We start from the raw sequence: 12,930 nt of genomic DNA, 5'->3' as shown, positions 1-12,930 counted from the left end.
GAGGAGGAGGAGGAAGAGGAGGAGGGGAGGAGGAAGAAGAGGGAGGAGGAAGGGAGGAGGAGGAGGGAGGAGGAGGAGGGGGAGGAGGGAGGAGGAGGAGGGGAGGAGGAGGAGGGGAGGAGGGGAGGGGAGGGAGGAGGAGGGGAGGAGGGAGAGGGGGGAGGAGGAGGGGAGGAGGGTGGGAGGGGAGGAGGAGGAGGAGGGAGGGAGGAAGAGGGGAGGGAAGAGGGAGGAGGGAGGGAGGGGAGGGAGGGAGGAGGGGAGGGGGGAGGAGGGAGGGAGGAGGGGAGGAGGGGAGGAGGAGGAGGAGGAGGGGGGGAAGGAGGGAGGGAGGAGGGGAGGAGGAGGGAGGAGGAAGAGGAGGGAGGGGAGGAGGGGGGAGGAGGGAGGAAGAGGAGGAGGGGGAGGAGGAAGAAGAGGAGGAGGAAGGGGAGGAGGAGGAGGGGAGGAGGGAGGAGGGAGGAGGAGAGGGAGGGAGGAGGAGGAGGGAGGGGAGGAGGAGGAGGAGGAGGAGGAGGAGGTAGAGGAGGAGGAGGAGAGGGAGGAGGAGAGGAGGGAGAGGGGGGGGAGAGGAGGAAGAGGAGTAGGAGGAGGAGAGGAAGAGGAAGAGGAAGAGGGAGGGAGGAGGAAGAGGAGAAGAGGAGGAGGAAGAGGAAGAGAAGGAGGAAGAGGAGGAGGAAAGGAGGAGAAGGGGGAAGAGGAAGAGGGAAGAGGAGGAGGAAGGAGAAAGAGGGAGAGGAAGAGGAGCAGAAGGGGGAAGAGGAGGAGGAAGAGGAGGAGGAGGAAGAGGAGGAGAAAAAGGAGGAGAAAGAGGGAGGAGGAAGAGGAGGAGGAAGAGAGGGTGGAGGAAGGAAGGATAAGAGAGAGGGGTGAGAGGAAGGGAGGGAAAGAGGGAGGGAGGGCAAATAAGAGGGGGGAGAGAGGGGTAGGGAGGTAGGGTAAGGAGAAGATGGAAGGATGGGGAGACGGAGAATGGAAACGAGAAGAGGAGAGTTGGAGAAGCACACACACACACACACACACACACACACACACACACACACACACACACACACACACACACACACACACACACACATACATAAATATAAAACAGATACACATACTCACATGCCAAGAGGAAAGGAAGGCGGAAGGAGACGAGGAGGAGGAGGAGGAGGAGGAAGGAAGAAGGAGGAGGAGGAAGGAAGGAGGGGAGGAGGAGGAAGGAAGGAGGAGGAGGAGGAGGAGGAGGCACTGCTACACTACACACCGATGACGTCATTATCACCCCCAACACACCTTAGTCTCAAACATCTGTGAGGGTAATTCCCCACCGAGGTGTTGAGAGACGCCTAACTACCTCACTGCTCATCAACAACACAAAACACAGTAGACAAGAAGGTAATAACATTGAGTATTTACTTTATATAATTACGTTTAATTAGCACCTGTAAATAGAGAGAGTTCAGGGTAAGGAGTATTTGAATAGATTATCGAAGTTAATTTTGTCTTCTAATTAATGTTAAACTGTATCTAGTTAAGGTTGAGTCTCAGTGTCAATTTAATTCTATATTTGGACGGAATTTTGATTTTTGCTGTAGTTAAAGTTTAGTCCAGCCTTAGTTATTCAGGTATGAGTACTATTCACCGCACGAAACTTAATGAATTTAAACCCCACACACTACGTGGTGGGCGACTTTGTTTAAACCCCACCGTGGTTTAATTAAATTCTGAGGATGACGCAGTGAATGGACACCTGCTTCATCTGACACACCCCCACGTACACACACACACCCAAGTATAAGTGCTGGTACAATGATTCCTACCTGCTGACATCATGATAAATTCGACTTAATTCAGACATTATCTACTATTTACTTAGGTTATCATCTATATATTTAAATGACTTTAAATTGGTTTATAATGATTATAGACACGGTATACAACACACACACACACACACACACACACACACACACACACACACACACACTCTCTCTCTCTCTCCATTACCTGTCATTCACTCACAGCTAAACCGCACATATTCCTTATTGGTGTTTCTATACCACGACAAATGATAGAAAACTTCCATAAATGCAACAGTAACGAGTAACACCACGAAGAACGAACAAGAGAGAGAGAGAGAGAGAGAGAGAGAGAGAGATATCTTCCAATCAATTACTTATAGCCTGTCCCTTGTACTGTGATACGTGTTAAGTCCGTATTTTGTTACCTGAGGGAGAGAAGTTGGGGGTGAGGGTGAGGTTGACGCGCCTCACAACAACCTTCACCCAATATACAGTTAATAAGAGCGGTGGAGGTTAACCATTATCCAATATACTGGTGGGATATTTGCCTTTACTCTTATTATCATTACTACTACTACGACTACTATTTTATCATTAATATTATAATCATCATTACTAATACCATCCAATTCAGCACCATTTACTATTTTCAAATATGTTATTACATTCAGTATTGTGTATCCATTCTAGGTACAGTAGACCATGTGTGTGTGTGTGTGTGTGTGTGTGTGTGTGTGTGTGTGTGACCATCAAGTTACGCGGATAAGCCAATATCTTTTACCAATATCTAATCATTTAACCATATCAAATGCCATAGAGACTCCAACCATCCCAGCTCGTTATAGGAGAGGTGAACGGGTTGACGACTACTCTGTCATGTTGAGTTCAGGGTTAATACGTGTACTCGTATGTGTCAGATTTGTGTCAGTACTTGCCATAGAGTTCCTAAGGCCCGAACTCAGAACAGTGATTTGAAACCGCATGAAGGTTTAAACCAAGGATCGAGCGAAGATTGAAGATTGTTAGTATTCAGAACGCTGGCTTGAGCCAACACAAAGATTCAAACCGGGTTTGAGATCGGAATTGTTAATCCTCGTGTTAATCCAGATTGGAGGCAGGTTTAGCGGTCGATCCTTCAAGCAAGTCAACAGGAATCTTGACAGAGAGCGCGGTTTTTGGCGATATCATCAAATTGGAAATTTTGTAGAGAGAAGACTGATGGTAGATATGCAGAATCCTATAATTTTTATGATGACATGCAATTTAAACAACGATATAGGTTCGGCAAGGGAGATTTGCTTGATATTTTCCGTGATATGGAGCATCTACTTGACAGACCTGTTGGCTATGGTTCACCTCTACCTCCCATTCATCAGCTGATGATTTGCTTTGAGATTCTTCGCAACGAATAGTTTCCGGGTAAGAAAGATTGTGGTTACTAAATGAGTTATGGTAATGTGTTACAACACTTTCGTGTTTAGGGTCCATGAAGATAAAGCTGATAAATGTAAAGGAGCTGACACTTCATTATTTTGAGTGTTTTTCTTTCGGAAAACTATTTTAATGTATTTTCAATATAATTGAATCAATGCTCAGTGCATTTCGATTTTAATGTATTAATAAAGGAAATTCTATTCTTAACATTACTAACCAGGGGAATGGGGGAAAAGAACAGAAAGAAACCTAACCTAACCTAACCTACCAAGGTTACGCCTTCCACTAATTCATCTTGCTTTGGTTATGAATATTGACACCTGTCCAGGATTATATCTACAATTTGTATGTAATAGTTATTCCTCTATGAATTTCTTTGTTATCATATAACAACACAGCCACGTTGTAACACAATACCATAAATCATTATAATTTGATCATAATTTGATTGTAATTATAGGAATAAAAGTAACTTCTGATGTGCAAGGAGAGATTTCTCCTCCGAAAAAATTCGTCGAGTCATAGTTGCCGCCATAATCTTGTAAACATTACTCACGATGGTAATTGGCTGTTGTAAATGTGTAACTGAAACGTGATTGGCTGGAATTTCAGTGTTTGAATCCTTGCTCGTAATTGAAAAAATGCAACAGATTACTCGATCCGGGGTTCAAGTCGATGTTCTGAATATGGGTAGTCCACTGCAGGAAATCTCGGATCTAGGAATTTAGATTCGCATCCGAGCTCAAATCCCAGGCTCAAATCACCGTTTTGAATTCGGGCCTTAAGAGTTTGTCAGTTTGGTAAGGCAAAGTTCTTCAAATGGTTCTAGACATTCCCATTAGTTCTCTCACCACAGCTAGTTATACCTGTCACTGGTTCTAGTTGTGGTGGTGTGTCTGTCTGTCTTTTTGTGTCTGTCACCGCCTCCACACAGACAGGGGTTCGTCAGCCAGGCCTCCACATAAAAACTCGTCTTGGCAACCCTTGGCCTGTGAGTCGCCCGCCTACCTGTACCGCTAATTTGGTTACTACCTGGTCCTCTCTCACCACACACCTGGCCCCTGTGTAGTAGTGGAAGTGTGGGAGGAGGAGGAGAAGGATGGTAGTGTGGTGGAGTGTATGTGTATGTGTGTGTTTTCCCGTAGGTAGGTGTCTAAATCGAAGTGTGTGTGCGTACGTTTCTGTACGTAAAATACTCACATCCACATACACATCCACTTCCTCACCTCCTCATACCCCACCTCACATACAAGCCACCCCTTTCTTCCTCACACACTCCTTTCCCTTCCTCCCCACACACACACACACACTCCCCTTCTTTCCTTCATACACTCTCTCCCTCTTCCTTCCATACACCTCCCTCCCCTTCCTTCCCCACACACTCCTCCCCCTCCCCTTCCCCTCACACACTCTCCCTCCCCTTCCTTCCCCTCACACACTCTCCTCCCCTTCCTTCCCTCACACACACACACACAGAGCCTCCCAGTTGACCCTCTACTTACTAAAGTCAGTCAGTCTCGTGTAGGCGCATAGTCCTGTCGCCATTATAGTTGCTCTGGTTCTCTCTCTCTGTGACGCCACTATTAATGTTGGTGTATAACTGTGACGTCACTATTGATGTTAGTATAGTTGTGACGCCACTATTGATGTTGGTGTTTAGTTGTGACGCCACTATTGATGTTGTATATCTGTGACGCCACTATTGATGTTGGTGTTTAGTTGTGACGCCAGTATTGCTGTTGGTGTATAGTTGTGACGCCACTATTGATGTTGTATATCTGTGACGCCACTATTGCTGTTGGTGTATAGTTGTGACGCCACTATTGATGTTGGTGTTTAGCTGTACGTCACCATAATGTTGGTGGTGTTGTGACGCCACTATTGATGTTGGTGTTTAGTTGTGACGCCAGTATTGCTGTTGGTGTATAGTTGTGACGCCACTATTGATGTTGGTATATCTGTGACGCCACTATTGATGTTGGTGTTTAGTTGTGACGCCAGTATTGATGTTGGTGTTTAGTTGTGACGCCAGTGTTGGTGTATAGTTGTGACGCCACTATTGATGTTGGTGTTTAGTTGTGACGCCAGTCTGCTGTTGGTGTATAGTTGTAACGCCACTATTGATGTTGGTGTATAGTTGTGACGCCACTATTGATGTTGTATATCTGTGACGCCACTATTGATGTTGGTGTTTAGTTGTGACGCCAGTAGCTGTTGTTGGTATAGTTGTGACGCCACTATTGATGTTGGTGTATAGTCAGACGCCATTAATGTTGGTGTATACGACGCCACTATTATGTTGGTGTATAGTTGTGACGCCACTATTGATGTTGGTGTATAGTTGTGACGCCACTATTGATGTTGTATATCTGTGACGCCACTATTAATGTTGGTGTATAACTGTGACGTCACTATTGATGTTGGTGTATAACTGTGACGTCACTATTGATGTTGGTGTGTAGTTGTGACGCCACTATTGATGTTGGTGTATAGTTGTGACGCCACTATTGATGTTGGTGTATAGGTGTGACGCCACTATTGATGTTGATGCATAGCCGCAAACGCCACTATTGATGTTGCGGCTAGTTGTGACGTCATTGATGTTGTATATCTGTGACGCCACTATTGATGCTGATATATAGATGTGACGCCACTATTGATGTTGATGGCGGTCAGACGCCGCTATTGATGTTGGTGTATAACAGGACGCCACTATTGATGTTGGTGCATAGTTGTGACGCCACTATTGATGTTGGTGACATATCTGTGACGCCACTATTGATGTTGGTGCATAGTTGTGACGCCATTATTGATGTTGATGATAGTTGCGACGTCACTATTGATGCTGGTGCATATCTGTGACGCCACCATTGGATGTTGCGTATAGCTGTGACGCCACTATTGATGTTGGTGTATGGTTGCACGCCACTATTGATGTTGGTGAACAGTTGTGACGCCACTATTAATGCTGACGCATAACCGACGCCGTTGATGCTGATGAAGTTAGCGTAAACGCCACTCATTGATGTTGGTGTATAGTTGCGGACGCCACCATTAATGTTGACGATAACCGTGACGCCACACCATTGATGTTGGTGCATAGTTGTGACGTCACTATTGATGCTGGTGACAGCTGTGACCACCACATGTTGGTGTGGTTAGGCTGTGACGTCACTATTGATGTCGGTATATATCTGTGACGCCACCATTGATGTTGGTGATAGTTGCACGCCATTATTGATGCTGATGTATAGTCAGACGCCACTATTGATGTTGGTGAATAGTTGTGACGCCACTATTGATGTTGATGTATAGTTGTGACGTCACTATTGATGTTGGTGTATATCTGTGACGCCACTCTTGATGTTGGTGAATAGTTGTGACGCCACTATTAATGTTGACGTATAACTGTGACGCCACTATTGATGTTGATGTATAGTTGTAACGCCACTATTGATGTTGGTGAATAGCTGTGACGCCACTATTAATGTTGACGTATAACTGTGACGCCACTATTGATGTTGGTGTATAGTTGTGACGCCACTATTGATGTTGGTGAATAGTTGTAACGCCACTATTAATGTTGACGTATAACTGTGACGCCACTATTGATGTTGATGTATAGTTGTAACGCCACTATTGATGTTGGTGTATAGTTGTGACGCCACTATTGATGTTGTATATCTGTGACGCCACAATTGATGTTGGTGTTTAGTTGTGACGCCAGTATTGCTGTTGGTGTATAGTTGTGACGCCACTATTGATGTTGGTGTATAGTTGTGACGTCACTATTGATGTTGGGGAATAGTTGTGACGCCACTATTAATGTTGATGTATAGCTATGACGTCATTATTTATGTTGCTGTATAGTTGTGAGGCCATTATTGATGTATAACTCTAAAGTCACTATTGATGTAAAACTGTGACGCCAATGTTGATGTGTAACTGTGACGCCACTACTGGTGTATAATTGTGACGCCGCTATTGATGTATAACTGTGACGTCATTATTGGTGTATAACTGTGACGCCACTATTGATGCATAACTGTGACGCCACTATTGATGTATAACTGTGACGCCACTATTGATGTATAACTGTGACGCCATTATTGGTGTATAACTGTAACGCCATTATTGGTGCATAACTGTGATGCCACTATTGATGTATAACTGTGACGCCACTATTGATGTATTACTACGTCGCCACTATTGGTGTATAATTGTGACGCCATTATTGGTGTATAACTGTGACGCCACTATTGATGTATAACTGTGATGCCACTATTGTTGTATAACTATGACACTACTATTGATGCATAACTGTGATGCCACTATTGATGCAACTATTGATGCATAACTGTGACGCCACTATTGATGCATTACTGTGTCACCATTATTGATGTATAACTGTGACGCCACTATTGATGCATAACTGTGATGCAACTATTGATGCATAACTGTGACGCCACTATTGATGCATAACTGTGACGCCACTATTGATGCATAACTGTGATCCAACTATTGATGCATAACTGTGACGCCACTATTGATGCATAACTGTGACGACCACTATTGATGCATAACTGTGATGCCACTATTGGTGATAATGGTGTATAACTGTGACGCCACAATTGGTGTATATCTGTGACGCCACAATTGGTGTATATCTGTGACGCCACTACTGGTGTATAACTCTGACGCCACTATTGGTGTATAACTCTGACGCCATTATTGAAGTTGTTAACGATTTCAATAAAATATATTTTTTTTAATTGTAACGCTTTCAGACTGAGGTCCATTGGGGCCCGTTTTACCAATTCCGGCCAAAATACCATTTTCTCTAGAATTACGGCTTCTTAAAACTGCAAGGAACTATACATACATGCATACATACATACATACATATGGGAGCATAATAAGCATACATGAACGCAGCCTATACATATACCAAAAATGCATTCAAAGTGAAACATACACTTACAATACATACACATTCAGTATATACATCCATTCATAAAACACATACTTATATATGTTCATGGGTATACAGAACATACATACGTGTGGTCTTTGATACACACTTCGGTATAATCACATATACTGTACTTTTATCATATATACTGTATATCAGTATTAATAAACATGTAACATCTATTAACAGTGTACTTACCTTCACCTTCGTCTACCTTGCGTCACTCAACTTACCTGTAGATACAAAATAAATACCAATTAATTGATACAAATATATTTAGAGAATTATATAAGAACAACATGGTAAGCTGTGTGTGTGTGTGTGTGTGTGTGTGTGTGTGTGTGTGTGTGTGTGTGTGTGTGTGTGTGTGTGTGTGTGTGTGTGTGTGTGGAGGAATATTAAAAATGCCACTTGACTTTACCAAATAACTGTTTTTCTTTTAATTGCCTTTGAAGAACACATAGACAGGTACAAAATGGGTGTACAAGCTGGCAGCAACAGTAAATGGGGATATATACAGGAAATTACTGAATATTATATGAATTAATGGAAACTAGGAATACCCTGTTAGATGGGAATATATTTAGAGAATGGAAATATATACAGGTAAATGAAAAATGGGAGCATAATTAAATAGAGATTTGGAATATATATAAAAATAATAATAACTATAGTCAGTAGAGAACAGAACCATTTACATGGACCTGTCTGTATATTTCAACTTTAGACAACACACGATGACAATACTCTCTCTCACTCCCTCTCTTTTGACTAGGCATGATGACTGTACTTTCCCTCCCTCCCTCCCTCCCTCCCTTCTACACGCAGGAAATAAATAATGTCATGATAAATAATGATACAGAATCCTCCACATTTATATATGACCGAGGCAGCTAATTATTCAGCGCCGGTGAAGCACATCCGGTAATTGGATTACTCCGTGGGTTCACACACAGGTGAGGCCCCACTTTAATTAACTTTGTCACCTCCTACCTCCCCGTCCTCCTTTACCTTTACCTGTTGATGACCCTCACTCACAGTCACACTTAATCACCATCAACATTCTCTGTCTCAATCACACTCATTCAAGTATTCGGTAAGTCCCTCCCTGACACACACACACACACACACACCGTCACCACCCCAACAGGTCACCATGAACACGTCTCTGGCTTAATTATACCTTTACCAAGTTACCTGTGAAGTATACATGACCACACTACCTACTACTCACCAGTACACTCGCTTATTTACTAACCTACACTACACTCGCTTAAAGACCTTACTAGTTATTGTACCGCGGTGATACATTATAACAACAACATTTGTCTGGTTGAGTTATATACCTGTAAGTGTGACGCGTCCAGTGAGCTGCACGAGGACACTATTGTTGATAACGAACATAGCCGTGACAACTACACAATATGCTAACACCTTAATTATCACAATCTAGCTTCATAGCCTAACAAACCAGCAACAACATATCTTATCCTCCCTCCGAACACAAGTCTTTCCTTTCTCTTAGAACCAATAGAGCTTCAAGTGTCGGACGTATAAATAATAATAATAATAATAATAATAATAATAATAATAATAATAATAGCCCAAAGACACGTGTACCTGTACTAGCAGCAGGTAATACCCAGGTAATCTTACAACACAAGACGTTTCTCCCTCGTAAGACATAAGCCAAGATAATCCCTGGGAGCGTCTTCACCAGCCTGGCTCCTTCATCACTAGTTCCGGCAAAGGGGGAAGTTGAGGATTATGTAAATTAATTGGAAGTTGGTGTCCATCAATCAATCTCAACTCTCAGTAATAGTGGATGACGGTTGAGTGATAGTTGAGAGGAACTTCTCCATCCTTCACAAATATTTACCTTACTCTAATGATGATAATATAAGAAAGGTGTTAAATGTTTCGTGGCTCTGAACTATATATAGATCTCCTGAAAATTAACCCCCCTGCTCATTTCACCTAAAGATCATCCAACCAAACATTATCCTAACCTCATCCCCAGTTATCATTAGGATGGTTAATTTTCAGGTGAAATAGACTAGAGGGAGTAATCTTCATCTGTACACCTCATTATGCCCCGTTAAGTGTGGGTAGTTCAGAGTGTGACAGGTTAACGCATAGTTCTAGAAACTCAACGTCATTTATTCCAACCAGCTATCAACTATAATATGGCTGACACTCGCTCTCTAGTCTCCTGATTACTTTTTATTAGGACTCCGCTTCTTAGAGCTTCGTACCTTGAGACGTGATAGTGCATTTACTCATGGTGAAGGTCGTCGTACTCGTGAGGTAAGTTAAGTAAGAAATGTGCTTGTATTACACTGTACACCCATCACTGGCGACAGAGAGGCAAAAAAATACATAAAAATAGACATTTATATTATATATTCTTTACAACAACCACCAAACATCACCTACCGCTATAATCATAAAACTACTTCCTAAATACACACTGAAAATAGTCGACAGGAATTCTTAAAGGTGGCTCTCTAGTGTAGGAACTATACCCTGGCCGCTGAAACATTGAAATACAGGAGAACAATAACCTAACCCACACACAGCACCCCACGAGACGGTACCTACAAGAGATGGTCACTGTTCACGTTAATACTCATGCAAGAAAATAGCTGGTGTGAGGGGTGGCGGGGAAGCTTGTGTGAGGGGTGGCGGGGAAGCTGGTGTGAGGGGTGGCGGGGAAGCTGGTGTGAAGGGTGGAGGGGAAGCTGGTGTGAAGGGTGGAGGGGAAGCTGGTGTGAGGGGTGGCGGGGAAGCTGTGTGAGGGGGTGGCAGGGAAGCTGGTGTGAAGGGTGGAGAAGCTGGTGTGGTGGAGAAGCTGGTGTGAGGGGTGGGGAAGCTGGTGTGAAGGGTGGAGGGAAGCTGGTGTGGGGTGGCGGGAAGCTGGGTGAGGTGGGGAAGCTGGTGTGAGGGTGGCAGGGAAGCTGGTGTGAGGGGTGGGGAAGCTGGTGTGAAGGGTGGAGGGGAAGCTGGTGTGAAGGGTGGAGGGGAAGCTGGTGTGAGGGGTGGAGGGGAAGCTGGTGTGAAGGGTGGAGGGGAAGCTGGTGTGAAGGGTGGAGGGGAAGCTGGTGGGGAGTAAGGGTTGGAGGGGTAGGAGGACAAGGATTGAGGGGGCAGGAGAGGGTAAAACATCAGTAGCTCTAACACTATATTTCCCTATTGTGTACAAGTGATTCCCTGAGACCACTGACACAATCGCTACTACCACCACGTTGTGAGATAAATTATTAGATTTAACCATCTAAACTGCAAGGTTTAGATTAGGTTCGGTTAGGTTAACTTAGGCTTGCTCAGGTTTAGGTTTAGATTAGGTTTAGGTTTAAGTTACGTTACATTAGGTTTCGGTTAGGTTAGGTTAGGTTAGGGTAAACAAAGTTATGTTTAGGTTTTTGTCAGGTCAGGTCAGGTCATGTAAAAATCAACATAGCAATTGAGATTTAATGTGGACAAATGAACACCGATGTTATAGAGAAATCCGACTGTGAGAAAGATTTAGGAGTAATGATAAGTAGGAATCTTAAGCCAAGTAAACAATGTGTATTGGCTCGAAACAAGGCTAACAAAGTACTTGGGTTCATACAAAGGAGTGTTAGTTACAAGACTAGCGAGGTTATCCTAAAACTACATCTTATGCTTATGAGACCTCACTTGGATTACGCAGTTCAGTTCTGGTCACCGTACTACAGAATGGATATAGAATCCCTAGAAAGAATTCAGAGGAGAATGAGGAGACTAATCCAGGGCATTAGGAACCTTGAATACAGAGACAGGTTAAAGCATCTTAATTTGCACTCCCTCGAGAGACGTAGAGTGAGGGGCGATATGATCGAGGTGTATATATAGTAATCAGGACTAAACAAAGGTGATATAACAAAGGCACTCAAACTATCCAACCAGGAGCAAACTCGTAGCAATGGTTTTAAATTAGACAAATTTAGATTTAGGCGCGAGATAGGTAAACATTGGTTTGGAAATAAAGTAGTGGATGAGTGGAACAAGTTACCAAATATCATCATTAACTCGAATACGCTGGGTAAGTTCAAACATAGGTTGGATGGGTATATGAGCCAAAGGGGTTGGGTGTAAATGGGACTGCCCAGTATGGACCATAGGCCCGCTGCAGTTTCCTCCATTCTTATGTTCTTATGTTCGTAAGTCTGTTACTGAGAGACGCCTCTAAGACACCGCCCTCACGCACGACACTTTGCCTTTGTTGGCTTTCGCTTGTTTGTCTGTTTAAGAGTTTTGCCTACCAAGTGACAGCCATTGGTGATGGTGGTGCCAAGATCTGTCGGTCCCTGCTGCTGGTGGTGATGGTGGTGGTGGTAGTGGTGGTGGTGATAATGGTGGTGGAGGTGTTGGTGGCGTCTGGCGGTGGTAGTGGTGGTTGGTGCTTTGTGGTGGAGGTTGTGGTGATAGTGATGGTGGAAGTTATGGTGGTGATGGTGTTGGTGGTGGTGATGAAGGGTGTCTAATATATAGATGTGCTGTGTTTCGGATATAATCACAGTTTTATCCCGAGCATGGTCAATTGGTCACACCTCAGCCCAACACAACCAAAGAACAACCTCACGTCTACCCCAGCTCCACCCAAACCCCATTCCCAGCCTCCTTCAACTCTACTCCAACACCCCATCAGCTTTACCCCACCACCCCATCAGCTACCCACACCCCCATCTACCCCACCACCCATCAGCTCTA

Source organism: Homarus americanus, unplaced genomic scaffold (assembly GCF_018991925.1).
Source record: "Homarus americanus isolate GMGI-L3 unplaced genomic scaffold, GMGI_Hamer_2.0 scaffold51859, whole genome shotgun sequence".
Classification (NCBI taxonomy): domain Eukaryota; kingdom Metazoa; phylum Arthropoda; class Malacostraca; order Decapoda; family Nephropidae; genus Homarus; species Homarus americanus.
Note: the sequence above shows the minus strand (reverse complement) of the source record.